Source organism: Lissotriton helveticus, chromosome 4_1 (assembly GCF_964261635.1).
Source record: "Lissotriton helveticus chromosome 4_1, aLisHel1.1, whole genome shotgun sequence".
In the NCBI taxonomy this organism is placed as follows: Eukaryota; Metazoa; Chordata; class Amphibia; order Caudata; family Salamandridae; genus Lissotriton; species Lissotriton helveticus.
Genome location: NC_136063.1, coordinates 1,706,262,868 through 1,706,281,336, shown reverse-complemented (window position 1 = coordinate 1,706,281,336; position 18,469 = coordinate 1,706,262,868).

Below are 18,469 nucleotides of genomic sequence, written 5' to 3'. Positions count from 1 at the left end.
TAGGGAAAGAATGAAAGATAAGAAAGAAACTAAGAAAGACAGCAAGGAGAGAAAAAGCAACACAATTAGAGAAGTAGAGGAAGAAATGAGAAAAGAGAAACCGTAGAGAAAGAACATAGTAAGAGGGAAAGACTGAAATAAAGAGGTAGTAAAAGAAAGAAGACATAATGCAATTACTATTGAAAGACATACCTAGAAGTACGAAATAGGGAATGAAAGAGACAAAAAGAAATAGAGAATTAAAGAGATAGCGAGGAAGTGGTGAGAAAAATAAATCTGTTATCTAAAGCAAAATCCCAAAGCTAGATTTTGAAAATAAAAAAGCAATGACCCCCCCTCGCCCTCCCTCCCCCCACACAAACACACCTCACCATGGGTTTTTTCTCCCATGGCGTGAGGTTCATTTCGCAGTTTTCACTGCCCCTTACTGCCAGAGACAAACAGTGAAAACCTACCCTTTGTCCACCTACTCTAAATAGTAGGGTTTATAAAAGGCTAAACTTTTGAGGGCCATTAGGGGTTATAAAAGGCTAAATTTTTGATGGCCATTACTCCATCGGGCTGTCAGACATGCATGTCAGCGGCGGAGACGGATAAGTCTCCGCCGAATACAGGGGAACCCTATTCACAAAGAACCAGGGTAATAGTTTTATACAGGAAAACAGTGGTTCCAGTGGGAAAATAGACCAACAATTTAAGCAATACACATGCACAATGGCAATACTTTTGTAAGGGACCAAGTAATGTCTGTGGACAAAATGAACTCTCTGCAAGTTTTATCATCTAACTTTTTTATAATGATAAATGCACACAAAAATGGTATAAGTCACTTTCTTAAATTCAAAAAGCGGTATACTTTGTGCTGTGTATCCCCAAGTGAAACATGGCACCATAAGTGAATATATACAGTGAACAGTTTTTTTTTTAAAGAACAGCTTTCCATAAGTACAAGAAGTGACCATTCAATTATACATAGTAAAAGCCTGAGTGTCTGGTGACACTGGCTATTTAATGGTCTTTTCTGTAATTTTGTCGACGACGTTTCGACCCTCTGCTGGATGTGAGGTCTCCTCAGGACTGTAAATGTGGGGATATCTGGTTCTTAAAAGGGCGCAGCATTGTGAATGTGAGGTGGTGAAGGGAAGGAAAAGTGAACTCACGTGAGGACCCAGCCGGGTACTCACAATGAAGAGGGTACTGTGAAGCTGGCTCTTGCAATGATCCACTGCGGGCTCTGCCAGTCCCTGCTACCTCAGTAGCGATAAAACCTTTGGGTTGCTACTCGTGGATGTCGAGTGTTTAGAATATATGCGGATCGATCTCCGTCTGGGCGTTGAGGCAGGCTGTAGATGAGGCTGCCATTACGCCTACCGATGTGGCTCTTGGTGCAATGACCTAAGTCTCCGGCATTCACATACTAAAGGTTCTTCTGAATCTAAGTGAGTCAGACAGACCTTCAGTTTTGGGGATATTGTAATTCTTCGCAACAGTCAAACTCTAAACAGGCCTTTTAATTTCCAATCCAGTGATTGTTTTTATTAAATTATAATGTGTACGTACAAATAAAGTATGTAACACAGCCAGTGGGAACTCAGTTTCAATTTCCTAAAATCCCATTGTAAAATGATTTTGAAAACAATTGAGCCTAAATCTTAAAATTGTGTGTGCACCTAAATTCAACATAAATAACCTAAACATATTTGCGAGAGTATTGTCCTATCCCATTTAGAATCAGGTAAGTAATTTCAAATTATGAACTTTTACTCTTTGGAATAGGCCTTGCTAATAACAAAATGCTGCCTGCCTAGTACTGGAATGCCTGCATTGGCAGATCCAGAGTTAGGAGGGACTTTGTAGAGATTCCATTTTATCTTCACCTGTTAAAATTGGAGAATAATCACATTTTTGTAAGGTTGTGGACATACAGCTACTATTTGCTTATCCTGAATGCAGGAATTGGTTTATTTACGGAGTAGGGACACGGGGTTTGCACCTCACATTTCATGTGGTTGGATGTGAAGTTGTTTCTCGAAGAGAAAAAAGCATTTTCCCCGTAGAGCAACAAAAAATGTGTTGCCCTGGCACATTGTATTTATTACACGCTCCTACCTACCATCCAGTATGCAGGCACACTCGTACATTTATGTCCGCCTGGAGAAGCCATGTCATAGCTTAACTGGAGAACCCCATTTTTTATTCAAATACGAAAAAATTGAGAAATGTGCTCCGAATCGAAAACAAAAAGCATATTTCCGTCTTTTTTCCCTAGATCGTTGTGCCACTAGAGAGTACACTTTCCTCCAAAATCCAGTGAGATTTACGATAGAAATAAGAGTATTTAAAGACTCGATACATCAAACAGAGAGAATGTAAAACTTCACAATCAGTTTGGGTCCGGAAACAATTATAGAATGAAAAGCTGGACCACCACGAATAACATAATGCCACTCACTGTACCTGCTGCTAGATGCTATCTATCTCTCTGAAAGTCACAGTCAGGAATGAGAAATTTCCAGGAGCTGTTCTGAGCAGAGCCCTGCTAGCAGTCGCATAATCAAACTCTTCCCTTCCTCCGAGAAATAATCATCCTCCAGTCTGTGGCAAGTATGTCTTTATGTTTGAGCTGTCAGAGTTGCTCTTTTGATAGCCGACTCAACTTTTTTGTAAATGCTGAATATTAATTTAAAAGTTGAGTGTTGTCCATTGCCTGTGTTTAGGGTGGTATCTCTAAGCCCATTTTGTACCCAGTGAGGAGTGCTGCAGATGCGATACATTTTGATTGATGATGAAAATGAGGGTCGCATATGATAAAACTGGTTTGTTTACGTTTTGTTCTGTGACGAGACCAGCCTGCTGGGTGCAGAATTTTCTCCCTGCCCGAAAAAGGAAAACAAGTAACGAAGAATAATAATGCAATCATACGCACATGGTGGTTGAGAAAATCATCATATTCGCTGCATTTTATTGTATTATATTGTTTACGACTCGCTTTACTCTTGAACCGTAAACTGTTTCTCCATGTGTATCAATTACTGAATAAATTTACTGTGACAAGTGTTCTCAGCAGTTTTCTCAGTGTCTGGTGGTATTCCGGCGTTGCTATTCAAGAGCAGTAGACTGGAAATCGCTCCATGCCTTCATCTTAGCTGTATCATTTTTAGGTTTCACTTTAATGGTCCCTTCGTTGTGGTGCCCTTAAGAATAATTGTTACGTATACATGTTATGTGGAAGTAGTATGGCATGAAATAAATGATCATGCCATACTACTGTTTGTAATGACAAAATATGGGAGAAAAAAAAAACTTCTGCTTGTATTGCAAGGAAAAAAGAATGCCTTCTGTCGCAGTCGTGTAATGCAAAAACAAAAAAAGAGATTGCTCCCCCCCTGGGTCTCCCATATCCCACATTATCATTGGCCTTGGTCTAAATGGGGGCCCCGTGGGCTGCATGGGCCAGTATTACCCCTATGCCCTGTTGGTACATGGGAAAAAAGAGACAACTATTGCTTCTACCAGTCTAGCTGCAGCAGAGTTGGAAATTCTCTAGAGCTCAAGAGAAATATGTCCCTAAAACACAACTGCCTGACAGTATCTCGCCTGTGTCAAACCACTATAGCAAGAGTGTGGCCTTTTGGAACTCAACTGTGCTTCCCAAGGCACACTCCTGTATCTGGGTTGGTCGAACCTGCCATGGGTACTATCTAGGCCTGGGCATAGTTCGCGGAGCTTTGCTACGCGGAACTCCGCGAAGTTACTAAAAACTCTGCGAAGTTCCGCGACTGGCGGAGTGCACTGTGAACTGCAATTTGTGCTGGTATTTCTGCAGCTTGGATAGCAATTCTACCCCAGCGGCAGCTCGCGCTTGCGAACTTACCGCTCGTGATCGCAAATGGTGCGCAGTTCACCGCCAAGGCCTACTACTATCAGACCTTTGTGCTCCCATTGCTCGCTTTTTGGTGTTTTCAATGCTATGTTCCACCTCTCCCTCTCATTTTCCACACTTTGCACCGGGAATGCTGTATTTGGTGAAAGTTGAAGGGTTCTGTCTTGCTGTGGTAGTTACTGTAAGCTTTACAGGCCCCCAGAGTGAACCTTACATGCGGCAGAGACAATTGATGAGGACTTTTCTTCTGCTGCTGAAGAAAAATCCTCTTTTGCTTAATAGAGGAAAAGGGGGTGAGCTGTCTCAGCCTTTAAAATGAACATAGGATCCTAGCAATAGTCCAAGAACAAGGTTTTGATTTTGTGACTAGATACAAGGTATATCTGAAGTGGAGCAATACATTTTCTTATCAGAGAACCATCCTCATGGAATGTTGATACGATTTTGGCCAGGGGGAGATTACTGTTAGTGATGATTTCTGAGTTGATTGGTTGATAACTATTGGAGCAGCTTAACTTTGGCTCCACCCTTACATGTCACATATTTATGTTGAATTATGTTGACTTGTGCGGATTGGCACTTATTTTATTTTGTGTGGTTTAGCATTTTAATAAACATATGGGATTTTGAATGTATTTCTGAAAAGTTCCATTATAAAAACTTAATAGTATTATTTAATGTGTGCATACTAATGTTGACGATTTTAGTACATTTCTAGTTCTCTTTCATAGCTATGCAAATGTTTCAAGAATCTAACCCAGTTACATGTAGTCATGATTTTATTCCACATGTTTTTCAATGTATGTAATAATTGTGAATGTGTTTTTACCTATATACAAACGTCAAGTGTACTTTAACTACTGTGCTAACTTACCATAGTTAAAGTCCTCCAGTTCCTGAGAATCGATGTTTGTTTTCTCCTCTGAAGGTGCTGATACAGGGCTTAGCTAGTGCAAGGCCTTGGTTATTTGTAGCGATAGAAAGGTACAGGAGGAAAATTTGGCAAGAAGTAGATATTTTAACGAAGTGGGAGACGAGTTCCATGGTACTGAAGAGATGTTATAGGTTCACTGACTGTACCTAACTGAAGGCCTGAGAGAAGAGCTGTATTGCCAATATTCTACAGGGGAAAATGGAAATGTACTAGAGAAGATGATGCTGGTGAACTTGAATACTTTGGGGCTTATTTACAAGCCCCTTGCACCGCCGGTGTATCACTTTATATGTGATAAAAAGTGATGCACCGGCAGTGTAAGGGGTTTGTAGATAAGCCCATTTGTGTTTTAAAAGGTGCTGCATTGTTAGCTATAGAGCAGAGACCCTTAGGATTTTACAAAGTGCCCTCCTCTTTTGCTATACCTCTCATTGTGTTGCTTATTGCCATACTTCCTATGGACTTGGAGAACTTCATGCATGACTTCATAATGCTGACTCCTAGTGCCTATCCTAAAATAATTGGGATTTCCCTATTTAGGATAGAGTAGGATAAGCTAGATTTCTCTAGAACTACTAATGACTCTGCAGGATGATCAAATCTTGCAGCTTAAACTTCAGATCCTCTTCCTCATCATTTGCATCACAGTCACACAGTTTCTGGCTCACTTCTAATTGTTTTGTGTTTGAATTCATTAGGAGAGTTGGATTTATTCATGGAATATTATACTTTTATAGTATGCTTTTTAGACTCATCTTTATCAGTCTGTTTCTGAGTTTGTAATAAAACCCTTTAACCCCATTTAATAGTCTTGGGTGTATTGCATGCTACCTTTGTTTATGTGTTATAGTAATCAAAAGAGATGCTAACTGGCATTTATCTGTCAGGCAACTAATAAAATGTCCACAGACAGAAGATATGAAATATGAACAAGATTAAAGCATTCTCTCTGGTAAAACATTCGGTACCTGTACCCCATTGCGGAGGGTAAGGGTAAATCTGGTCTGGTTGGATGAGTGCAAGATACTGGGTCCTCTGGTTGGATGAGTGCAAGATACTGGGTCCTCGCCTGAGCTAATTGGAATCTTGTAATGTATTAAAACAGTGGAATCAGAAGAAGCCAACTGCTATATGGGAAGAATTCCAGCTAACTGGAGTTAATGGAGGAACTGGTGTACTAATTTCCACTTTTGGAATCATGCTACAACTTTCTCAGGGTTACTTAGTTGTTTGGAACTATTTGTGAATACACCAGTACAAGAATTAATGAACACATTGAAAACATATGCCATTGTAGAGCTGAATATCCTGGTGCAGTAGCTATGCACAGTCCTGCAGCTTCCTTCCTCACTCTTGCAGATGCAGTATGTTTACATGTGTAGTGACAAACATCAGGTGTCCAATGACAGGTGCTCTTCATCATTTTTCTGTTGCTCACTAAAAGAGTTCTAGATTCTGATGGGCTGTCAAGTGGTTAATATGAGTAGCTACCATCCCCATGACCAAGCTATAAAATGACTAACATGATGGAGGTATCCATAAACGTGTGGTACAGGCGTTTTTATCCTGGAGCACAAAGTGGGGAGATTGCCTCTAATCATTTCCGATAACACATATTTAGTTTGTTATGATTAGGTTCTCTCATTCCCACTGAGAGTGAAAGATGTATGAGTACTGCCTCCAAACATGAGGTATAATGAGTCCATTTTGGGGATCACAATGAATGTATGCAGGGCCAGATTTGCTAACATGCTTTGCAAAGACAAGTTAATTTAAAAGTTTGAGGTTTCCTTTTTTGGACGTTCCTCTTTTCTGCTGTCTCCTCTTTTTCTCTACTTTTATCATCTCCTATAAATCCATGTGTTAGATGTTTGGTTAGGGATTAACCGCAACATCTATAAATAAGGATGATTCGTTTTTTTATTTTATTTTTATTTAGGTCATTTTTTATCGCACACAAATCATCCCCAAGGGTATCTTTCGGCGCTGGAGAAAACGACAGGTGGTCTGTGAGGAGCAGCTTAAAGAGCCATGTTTTAAGCAGTTTTTTAAATTGGGACAGGTTCAGACATTCCTGGATTTGTTCAGGGAGGCCATTCCATAGTTTGGGGGCCAGATGGGAAAAGGAACGACCCCCCATTTTTGTCTTTTTGAATCTGAGGTAGCACAGCAGCTTCCGATTACTCGATCTAAGCTGATGTGTAGGTTGATACCATTTTAATTTGTTGGTCAGATAAGCCACACCCAGACCATGCAGGGCCATAAAGACCAAACATAACATCTTGAAGGTGGCCCGTTTCTTAACTGGAAGCCAATGTAGTTGGCATACAAGAGGCAAAGAGGGGGTTCGGGCTGGCTTATCGAGGGCGAGACAAGCAGCTGTATTTTGCAAGGCCAGTAGTTTGGATAAAAGGTCCTCCCTGATTCCTACCAATAAAGAATTTCCATAATCAAGGCAACTGATTATCAGCGCCTGGATGAGAGTCTTTCTAGCGCTGAGCGGGATCCACGGGAAGTCTTTCTCAACATTTGCATTGTCCCAAAGCAGGAGGCTGCAAGAGTCTTCACCTGTTCCTCCATTGAGAGCTAATTATCTATCTTTACCCCCAGGTTCTTCGCCCAGCTTCTCGGGGAGGCCTCTCCTAGTTCTGATGGCCACCAGTCTGGGGACCACAGGTCAACAGCCTTGCAAACAAAAGAATCTCGGTTTTAGCAGAATTCAGTTGTAGATAGTTTCTCTTCATCCAATCTGCTATATTAATAATACACCTCAAAAACTTTGCTTTTGTTCTGGCCAGATCTCTCTCTATGTGTACAATCAGCTGTGTGTCATCAGCGTAAGATATAGTTTCAAACCCACAATTCCTGATGATTGAGGCCAGTGGGGCAACATATAGATTAAATAATGTTGGACTCAATATGGAGCCCTGTGGTACCCCCTAGTCCACAGCACCCGGAGATGACAAATGGCACCCTAATTGGACAGATTGAGTTCTATCAGATAGATGACTCTGAAACCATTTAAGGGCTAAGCTTCTGACACCAATCTCTCGCAGCCTGTTTAGCAGAATACTGTGTGAGATGGTGTCGAAAGCTGCCGACAGCTCCAGCAGCACCAACATAGCTGGAGAGTCCCTGTCGAGCGACGTCCTTAGAGTATCCGTGACTGTGAGCAAGGCGACTTCCATGCTATGAGATACACGAAAACCTGACTGAGAGGGGTCCAGTATCTTATTCTCTTCTAAATAATTAGAGAGGTGTCGATTTATTATTGTTTCCATGATTTTGGACCAACATGGGAGAAGAGAAGTAGGTCTATAGTTTAGCGCGTCTGTAGGGTCTGCTAGTGCCTTTTTCAGCAGAGGTTTAACACGCGATACTTTCCAATTACGAGGAAAGATAGCAGTAGCTAAGGAAATATTATATATGTCTGCCAAAGTATCTGCCAGGATAGGGGCAAGCTCCTTCATAGCCCTAGGTGGCAGTGGGTCTAAAATCGATCCTGACTTGACCGTAGCCAATAAAGCACCCGCCTGTTCTCCGGTGATAATGGGAACATTATTTAGGCTAGGTGAGCCGGGGATTGCCTTAGGAGCCTGCCTGTCATACATATTCTCTGTTTTCCCAAAGGAGCGGTATATGGCGTCAATATTATTGGTGAAATGGAATGCTAAATGATTACAGAACTCCTGTGTTGCTGACGGGAGCGGGTTATTGGCCCGCGGGCTAGTAAAATCTCGTAGAATAGTAAAAAGCTCCTGTGATGAGTCTTTAGCCTCCATAATACGGGTGCCAAGATGAAACCTCCTGGCCGTATTGCAGCTGTTTAGATACCTTTTATGGGCCTCGCGATAAAAGCGTTCATCTGATGCTGATTTGGACTTGCTCCACCTTATTTCTAATGATCTACATGCAGTCTTCTCCTGTTTTAGTGTGGCGGTTTACCATGGCGCATGGGCTAATCTAGCCTGAATTCTAACCCTCTTCACTGGTGCGATCACATCAAGTACCTCAACAATAGAGGCCTCAACTAATTCTAAACTGATACAGGGGGGGTATAGAACCCGCTGAAAGCTGAAGCTGTTACTACTTTCCAAGCTCTGCAAGATTCTGTGCGAGGTTTCGGACGTTTAGATGACCTCAGCAGGGTCCAATAGAAACGTAGTGCTGAGTGATCTGTCCAGTCCACTTCTAACGGACAGTCTACTCTTAGGTCTGGCATATTAGAAAAAATAGTGTCCAGTACATGGCCAGCCCCTTGAGTTGGGCTAGCTACACTGGAGGAAAGCGCAAAAGATTCCATAGTTGCAAGCAGACTTACCGAAGCACTATTTGTATGCACCTCCAGATGGTGGTTAAAATCCCCTACTAACAGAAATTTAGTTGCTTGCAGTATGAAAGGGGCCAGTCTTTCTGAAAGAGATTTGCAGAATTCTCTTTTCTCACTACCAGGACTGTGATACACAAGAGCTCCAGTCAATTCAGTAATATTTGCTTACTGCACTCTAAAAATCAGTAGTTCAAGATTGGGGGAGGAGACCTTATCCAAAATAGTACCATGGTACGGAGGGCATATTGCAATTGCCAGACCTCCACCTCTCTTCCCTACTCTGTCTAGATGCACAACAGAAAAGCCTACCGGAAAAGCCATTGCTAGCGTAGGAGTGTTCTCATTATTTAGCCAGGTTTCTGTGAATAAACATAAATCTAGTTTAATGTCGTCCAGTAACTCCCAGATTTCAGCCACGTGTTTGGGAAGAGATCGCACATTGAAATAGAGTCCGTGCAGGGGTGCTAATATTTTCTCTCCTGACTGCTTCCCTAGCTCCTCATCTTGGGCGGATCCCACCGGATGACCCGTCTGATCTGACCCCTGAGTACCTGCGGTGTGGGACTTGTCCGTTATTGGGCGGCTACAGAAAGGCGAGTTACTCTCTAGGAAAGTCTCTACTGTGTAAGGCTCCTGTCTGCTCCATAGATATTTAGGGACCATCTGTCCCAATTGCATCAGACTCTCCCTTGAGTATACTCGCCTGAAGACAGGACGGTCCAGATTGAAAATGGTCTGCATCTCCCGGCAGCCTGCAGCTTTTAGACGCAGACGGGTGCAGACAGGCTTGCCTTAGGCGTGCCTTTGGCACGCCCACTGCGCGCGGCCTATGCGCGGCCGCAAATGCGGTAGATTTATGCCCCTGGAAGCCGTAGGAGCTTCATCGCTAAGCGCTACAATGGCGGTCAGTGCCCAGCCGGAAATGAGACAGGCAGACTGTCTCCATTCAAACAGCCTGCCAACTGGCTGCGGTGTACCGGAGAGCTGTCTGGTATCAATGTGCAGAACAGGTAAGAGAAACAATTTCCCCGATCCTAACTATGCAGATTCTAAAAACACACAACAGTTAAAATAATTAAAATACAAGCAGTTGCAGTGAAGTGCTCTGTCTCACTGAGACACGCTAGTCAATTTCATTCAAATTTTATTAACTTTCTCTAGATCATTGCAGTTTCCACTGTTTGCATTTGTCTTGACATAGTGGACTCTAAAATGAAGAACTGTGCCACTGTAAAATACCTTTACAAAGAAAATGGGCTGCTTACCCATTTCCCTCTGGTTGTGTTCAGTTCTAGCAATCAGAGTGGAGCTCAGCAACACTCAATGAGTAATTGGAGCTGTCTTGGCCTGATACACTTTTGTATATCTATGCCATTGAGACTCACATATAAATCTGAGCCAGGAAATGCAACTACTTATTGTTCCTGGTTGTCTTTTCATTAGTCGTCACATACTAACCTTATTTGCTAATTATGAATCCCCTAATAAGAGAAGCAAGGGGCATATTACCAACGATTAGCGATATTTATCGTTAACGATGCTTAGCAACTAATATTTTAACGCTAAGCATCGCCAGAAATTATCGCAGAGATAACTTGCAATTAGCAAGGTCTATCTCAGAAGTGATAAAAATCCTCGCGCTAACTGCCAAATGAGAGATTATCGCTGGAAAAACCAACGATAATCTCTCGAAGTTTGGCGTTAGCTTGATGATAGGGGCTCACAAACTTAGCCATGATATCCACCTTCCATAGGATATCATGGGTAAGTCAGGAAAATACCAGGTGTAAAAAAAGCAGTGCTAACCGCGGTTAGCGCTGCTTTTTTTTATCACTAACAGGGTTAGCGAAATCCCTGATAATAGGAGAAATGTCGCTTAACAACATTTCTCCTATTATTTTTCTCTGGAACGCCCCCTTTGCATCTCATTTGAGATGCAAGGGGAAGCGTAGAGAAAAAGGGTGCTACCATGCGAATTTGCGTGTTAGCACCCTGTTGCTGATAGGGAGCTAATTTTATCTCTGCTTTCTTGGCTTTTAAAGCCAAAAAAGCGGAGATAAATCCCTTGATAATATGCCCCCAACTCACTTAAGTCACATCTTTGAATGTAAATGGCTCGACCCATTAGCTATGTAGAGTCAGCTTTGAAGGGTATTGGGCTCCCTGACCTATTCAAAGACCCATTGGCATGCAGAAAGGTTTCAAAGCAAAAGGTAATCAACATGTTTTTATCGATGGCAGAATATAAGCGGAAGGAAATAACCAGGACAAACAGGCAGTGCGTATCTATCATCAGAGCCCGCCGCTGATAGAGAGAGGGTACTCCTATTCAGCAAATGTCACTAGTGCGCATTATAAATTCATACTTTTGAGATGTCGTATGAACATGATACCGTTGATGTTAGGTTATCCAGAAAAAACGTATAACCACTCAGATGTAATTTTGTGCCCGTGTGATAACCTCTCTATACAAACTGGGTTACACCTAGTCCTGTTTTGCAGGCTCTATGAGAAAGAAAGGAATGACTACCTCACACCAATTTTAAAGCGACAACATTTTAAACAAGGTTGGGTCGCATTTTTTTTTTTTTTATCGTTGTCTAACCCCCTCTTCTGCTTTTCAGTATCCAGGTTTTTATGGGCTTGCATGAGAAAGAGGAGGGGGCTGCAAATATTGTTGGGCTTGCTATGCAGTAAATTTGCACAACACACTCTGGAGTTGCTTATGCAATAAGAGTTTTTAATAAATGTGAAAGGATTTGCTGCTACTGATTTTTATGTAAGATGAATTGGGAATCATTTACTGTTTCATCATTCATTTATTTGTGCTTTTATGATCGTTTTTACTGGATCGATTAAAGAACCGATTGATTGATTGGCTTGACCTGTAATGAGATAAGAAAAAAGATCATGTAAAACCTTAACATGGACACATTTATCGGAAGAGGACTCACAAATTAAAGAGAGACTGGCTGAGTACGGGAGTTAACAGAAGCTGTAAACTAGTTTCACAGGCTGTCCCCTCTACATGAACACTTGTTCCATCAAATGCAGAGTTGCAATCCTTATCATGAAGTTACTATTGCACAAGAGAATCAGAAAGTGGTCAGACTTCGAATGTCGATGTTCATTATTTGTGCAACCCAGCAGACTCAATACCACATTGGCTTTTGGACTAGTACACACATATAGCATCCAGAATCAATCCACACTTTCAAAACTGTGTAGACTCTGTAGAATTCAACTTATTCACAATGGTGGTGCCAGAGACTGGGCCATGGCACCTGAAACTCTAATAGACAGATCTGGAATACCTGAAAGACACTATGGGAAAGATAGGGTGATGATAAATGATCTAATTAGTGGCCATTGCACCCAGAAGAATATAACCCCACATTTCTGTCCTTCACCCAAGGTACAGTCTCATAAATGTATCATTTCTTGACTCGGGGGCACAGGTCTCTCTACAACGTAGAATTTGCTAGAATAGATGTAGCACTGAGAGATTTAACAACACAAAATAACATGGATCCTTCCCCCCGCATTAGTTGTTAACTAGAATCTCCAAATATTTCCCTCCCGTATATTTTTATTTATCCAGAAAGCCGAGCAGTCCCTGATAAAATTCAAGTGGAGACATTATGAGCTAGTGAGAAAGCAGGAGGCACTACTGCTGCAAAGAGAGGCCCACTAAACAATGGCCACCATTTATGACAATGGGGATAATTACTTATGCAACCTATAGATTATAATTGGGCTTGTGCATTCTACTAGTGAAGTAGTGTGGCTCACTGGTTAGAGGGAGCAGAGGACGGCCCGGGACCAGGGTTCGATTCCTGGCGCGGCAGGTTTCTGGACCAGGGTCAGCGGACTCGATAATTCTCTCGCCTCGGTGCCCACTCTGATCAGCGATCACACTCGGCAACTCTGGGCATTAGCTTGCCTCATCTTCACTAACGGCCCCACCAGACCGCCGGGGATGCCTGGTCTCACCCTGGAGATACCCATTAAGGGACCATCTCTCAGGGAAGCCAGGAAGGGTTTCGCAGCGGTCGAAGCGCCTTGGGACCCTACGGGTAAGTAGTGCGCTATATAAATGCCTATACATACATACATACATACATACTATGAAGAGCTTCATGGGTCCAGCCTCTTCAACATGATTGATGGAAGGAAGGATGTGTAAGACCCCTGATCACTGTCAGGCTGTTATAGTGTCTTGCGAATTAGAAATGAAAGAACTCTTTTGGATCCAGATGAACTCCGTAGAACTGTGACATAAGTGTTAGAGTGGAATGCACTGAAGGTTCGTTTAGAATATTGAGCTTGCAGTTACACACAGAAGAATAAAGGTGTGTATTACTAAGCTCCATGGGCCTCATTTATGAAGCCTTGCGTCAGTTTTGCGCTTCCGATGCGTCACTTTTTGTGACGCATCGGCGGCGTAACACATGCCTCCTGTTGCGCACTATTTACAAAGTGACGCATCTAAGCAGATGCGTCACTTTGTAAACCCCTGCGCTACATTATACCTGCGTCAGGTATAATGTATGCAGAGCGGGCGTTCCCCCGCACAAAGCCTCGTAATAGTGACGCAGTGAAATCTATGAGATTTCACTGCGTCACTTTTAGGACGCTGTTGCGTCAAAATCTTGCGCCTGCCTCACAGCAGGCGTAAGACTGACGCAAGCCCTTTCACATGGGGCTTTCCCCATGTGAAAGGACGCATTGCTGGAGTTGCGTCACTTTTGTGACACACCCCAGCAATGCGTGACTTTTGCGCTTACAGATACGTCAGAAATACTGACGTATCTGTAACTCCTTGCAACATGATGCGTCATACTGTAAATATGACGCATCAATCATGTCGCAAGGAGTGCGCACTGAGAAGTGACGCATCGCTGCTTTCACGCAGCGATGCGTCATTTCTCATAAATGAGGCCCCATGTGTGTTGCAGTTCTTTGCGGGTACGCAGGCTTGGGAGTGCACTACAAATGCTAATGTTTTAGAGGATAAGCAACCCAAACATCAACAGTGCTCTCAAAGAGAGAGTTTGCTATGGCCTAAAAAAACTGCTCAGGTGTGCTACATGTGTTCCAGTCGAAGTGAGGAATCCGCTTAATGCGTGTGGACTGAAGCACAGCTCCTGCCACCGTAAATAGGTTGAAAATAAACAAAACATTGCAAAGAAATCTACGTATTGATGACCAAGAACCTGCAGGTCAGATCATACGTAAAGAGAACGCACTGCTATGCAATATAGGATCATATGAAATCCTAAGCATGAACGCTAAAGGCAAATACAACCAGGTTTTCAAAGAACAGCTAGAACAGCTACTGATAATCATAAAATGCAAGATGACTTTACAGTTAGAAAGTGGGGAAGACAAAGAGCACACAAAAAGACACCTAAGAATTAAACAGTTATTTACTCACCAGAACCTGAGCAAAGTGAACCCGTTCAACCTCAGCACCAGGCACCACAACTCAGGTCAAGCAAAGGTATGAGCCCATCCCCACAGTCTCCAAATATATTTGGTATAGTGAAATGTTTCAGCTGCAAGAGAAGGCAGTCACATTTCCAGCTATCATAACAGTTAATCTTGATGCCAGCATGTGGCAAGGCCTCACTGCTGAGTCACATAAACCAAGCTAAAGAGATCCACACGCAGTGTTAGTAAGCGCCACACTGGTCTACAACTTTGCCGCTTTCCTGAAACCATCATCATGATTCGATACTGCCAAAAAGCTAAATACTGCGGTTAGATGGACTGCTTCAATAGAGTTAGCTTAATCCAATGTCAAATGTTCATTACAAAACTTACATCTTCTACTTGAAACACCAAAAACTGGTGAAACCATTGACAAATTGAAAGTTATTGATGGATGTTTGTCGGATTTGTTCAGATGATGAATGCTGAGAGAAACTCCTAGTCTGGAGTGAGTTTTGATGGCTGCCACAGTTGAAGAGCATGCTTATAGACAAGCTGCCGACATGGAGGCAGGAGGTGCCCAAAATGAACCAGTCAAAAGTAAGCTGAAGCCAAAGACTGAAGGACACAAGGTGATGTCTGCCTGTAAAAGAGAATTTGTGTTTTAGATGTTGGTTCTTGCTTCCATACATAGATAACGTTTCCACTCTCTGACAGATTTGTAAAGGCTGTGGAAAGGAGAACCATTTTATGACAGTTCGCAAAGGCAAGACAATTGCAAGTACATTTTGGCGTGAAAACAAAATGGCCACAAACATTTTTCAGTATCAACGTTCAACGCGTACCTACCTGTCAAAGCGCCAACATCAGTTAAAACAAATCAACACAAAACAACTTTGATCGTGATCTAAATCATTGTCAAATAGCTGTTCTGTATCATTGTCCAGTGAGAATGAAAAACATTATTATGCTATGTAGATGTTTACTTCAGAAAACAAGCACATGTTGGGCCGGCTGCTTGTGAAGAAAAATGTCAAGGAAAAATCATAATGCCAAAGCACCAAAGTCATTCAAACATTGTCCTAAACTTACACTGAAAGTAAATGATTGCTCAATACCTTTTATTATTGACTGAAGTATATCGATAAACATTATGCCTGAGGAGAAATACAATGAATTGTCTCTGTTACGGCAATTTACACTATCAAAAACCAAAGTGCTTACATGGGCTGCATCAATGCCCTTAAAAACGTAAGGTTAATTTGTAGCGACTATGAAATGTAAGAAAATGAAGGTACAAGCACTCATCCTTGTGCTTCACTGCACAGTGTTCAGTGCCTATCTTCTCATTTTCAGCACAGCTGCAGATCTTGGACTGCTTTATGTGAATTACAACATGAATGATAACCACAAACTAGTAAGTCAGTTCCCTTCATTATATCATGGGTTGTTAAAAGTTAAGACTGTGAAGTGAAGTTGCATATTAATGTCGCTGTCAGTCTTGTTGCTCAAAGACATAGACAAATTGATTTTCATTTCCAAAAAGCTGTTCCTTAAGCATGATATTATTGAGGGGTTGATTCCCATCTCGGTCGGTCAGCTCCCCGAAAGCTATCCATAGCCTTACCTTATAGCCGAATCGTACCAGGCGCAGGACCGTCCGGGCGAGGAAGTGCAATGCTAAAAAGTGCCAAATTTCTGACCGACACGTACCCTCCGACTCCATCCACATTTTCCGTCCGACCCTGACCCGGAAACACACAATTCGCGTCGCACGGCTCCATAAACACTGCAACTTTCGGCCGGTCAAGTACGATGCATTGTTCATACGTTCCGGACGGGTCGCCACATACAGCACGTCACAGCATCCGGAAGAGCTGCATATCAGGTACGAATCGCGCCAGAACACAATCCATGGATTCGAAACGGACCAGCTAGCAACGGGTAGGAGACGGAGCAACATGAATCCCATCGCGCACGTCATACCAGTCCTGTACATCTATGACCGGATAAGGAACAGACGCGAACGACGCAGACGGTAGGTCTGATACCCACCATACAAACAAATTATATGTACCCGCCAAATATCACACACACCCAGGGGGTCGAGACCCTGTCCACTAGCAACATGTCACCACAGGGGCGCATGGCCATCTGCACTGCAACCCCCACCCATAGGGGCATGTTGCCCACCACTACTGCTACTCCACCCATAGAGGCACTTTGCCCACCACTACTGCCACTCCACGCATAGGGGCATGTTGCCCACCACAACTGCCACCCCACCCATATGTGTCATTTTGTGTATCACTACTGCCACCCCACCCATATGTGTCATGTTGTACTCCACTACTGCCACCCCACCCATAGGGCCATGTTGCCCACCACTACTGCCACCCCACCCATATGTGTCATGTTGTCTATCACTACTGCCACCCCACCCATATGTGTCATGTTGTACTCCACTACTGCCACCCCACAAATAGGGTCATGTTGCCCAGCACTACTGCCACCCCACCCATATGTGTCATGTTGTGTGTCAGTACTTCCACCCCACCCATATGTGTCATGTTGTACTCCACTACTGCCACCCCACCCATAGAAAAACACACAAGATGATGGATGGAATGTTGCTCAATGGCAAAACATTCACCCCCAGTCGCAGATCTGGGTTTAATCCATTGTTATTTTGCTCACCAGGCCACCCCATCTCAGACATGGCCTATGCAAATCAGTCTTGACCCTGTGCCTCATGGGAACAGTCCAGCCCGAACTGGCAAGCCATGTCTTCCCTGGACCGGAATCAAGCATCCTAGGACCAGTTCCTGGCTATCAGCCGTCATCAGCCAGGATAGCTTGACTCCAGTGGCGTAGAGAGCACAGGACCCATGTCTGGGGATACCCTTCCCACATAGGGAAAACAGCAGAGCAAAGCACACAAGATGATAGACGGAATGTTGCACAGTGGCAAAACATTCACCCCCAGTCACAGATCTGGGTTTAATCCATTGTTATTTTGCTCACCACACCACCCCAGTTCAGACATGACCATATGCAAATCAGTCTAAATCCCCTAACATCACAGTGACCTAAAGGTATGTGTCATCATGGAAATAGCAGCAAATGTCAAACAGTGTGTATGATTCCTGGTAGCAGAACATGACACACATTTTGTAGCAAAGTAGTGGTTGTGTCACATACCCACAGAGATGTGGCGAGGCAACACACTTGGCCATGTGCAGACAAGCAGCACCCATGGGGCTGACACAAAAGCAGAAGTGACCATCATAATGCATACACACATCTTGAAAATAGACACACAAAGCAATGCATCCTGTGTAGATTGTAGGTGTCAGTACACAAAATACCATTCCATGGCAGCAATGGGCAGGACAAATAGGAACAATGTGCAGAATGATGAGCTATGACTCATAGGGACAGTAGGGAAAATAAACCAAACAATTGCCCAAGACAGCAATTCCAATGCACTGGTGCCGATGCACAAACACCAACAGGCAACCTCACACTGCAGATTTCACACAGCATGTGTGTGTGTGTGTGTCTCAGTATCCCCAGGCAACTACACAACACATGAGGGTGGCTGAACCAAAATGACACAGATGTGGACACAGTGCCACACAAAAGTAAGCCATCAATTATGCACCCCTTAGTGGGCAATCAGGCATTCTGAGATGAGAGGGATACCAACAGACACATGTGACACAAGCTGGAATGAACATCAACTGAAACAGTATGAGACAGACTCACAACAGCACTACCCCCAGGCACCATAAATTGGGGTGACACAAGCCTGCATGAAAGCTCCACTGTGATGCCAGAGGAAGATGTCGTGCAAACTGGGAAACACAGACAGGTGTCCTGTGACACA